The 954-nt window shown below is 43.1% G+C and overlaps 1 protein-coding gene across 1 annotated transcript in view; it reads right to left on the bottom strand.

Moving 5' to 3' along the window:
- The window catches only part of BIVM (basic, immunoglobulin-like variable motif containing), a 53,928-nt gene that overhangs the window by 4,725 nt on the left and 48,249 nt on the right, over positions 1-954 (bottom strand). The window lies entirely within an intron of this gene.

The following is a 954-nucleotide window of genomic DNA, read 5'->3' as shown; positions in this document are numbered from 1 at the left end:
GTTTGAGGTTGCTGTGAGCTAGGCTGACGCCACGGCACTCACTCTAGCCCGGGCAAAAGAGTGAGACTCTGTCTCAAAAAAAAAAAAAAAAAATCTCAGGTGATTCTTAGGTACAGGCAGAGGTGAGGAACTCTCTTTTAAAGGGTACAAAATAGGAATAAAATCATGTTTTACATTTGACAGATGTCTGAAATAAAGTGAAGATGCAGGATGAAATCAGAAAAGAAACACACACTATACCTTGCCTATAAGAAATTCCACCTTCAGAGAGATGAATAAAGCATTTCAGGATTTGGAGAAACCAGGTAGTTTCCCTCTTGCTCCTCATTCACAAGAACACAATGTCCAGCTTCCCGGTTCTCCAAGGTCACTTCTGCCTGTCTCAGGATCCCTCTCCCCCTACCCCGAGGGGCCTTTGAGTGGGACTCCAAGGCCAGATGGCCTCCACCCCAAAAAACCCATCCTATCCCGATGACCAAACCACATCCTCCCAGCCCAACCTCTGGCCCCCCCTTTAGAGACAGTTACTGAGAACAGCGCTGTCTCCCTGTCCTTCTCAGCCACCAACCCCCCAATCCAGGTGTGAACAGACTAGATCCTCACTGGGTGAGGTGGCCATGCCCACCAATAGCTTTACTCAAAGTATTCATGGCTTCTTCTGTTTTCACCAATCCTTAACTAGAACACTGCTCCCTTTGCTTTTAACTATCCTGACATTATCTCAACCCATCATGAGGAAAACTTGCTAAGGAGGAAAAAATGTATTAAAACTCAGTCATCCTCTTTTTTTTAGGGACTATCTCTTCCAAAAAGATGTAAGTTTACCAGTAAAGATATATAGTGAGGTTTTTTAAATTTTAGGAAAATGATTTGGCTATATAAAGGAATGAAGTTCTGATCCATGCTACAATATGGATGAACCTTCAAAACATTGTATTAAGTAAAAGAAGCCAG

The sequence above is a fragment of the Propithecus coquereli genome, unplaced genomic scaffold (genome assembly GCF_000956105.1).
Source record: "Propithecus coquereli isolate 6110/MARCELLA unplaced genomic scaffold, Pcoq_1.0 Scaffold212, whole genome shotgun sequence".
NCBI lineage: Eukaryota > Metazoa > Chordata > Mammalia > Primates > Indriidae > Propithecus > Propithecus coquereli.
This window is presented reverse-complemented; position numbering and strand designations above follow the sequence as displayed.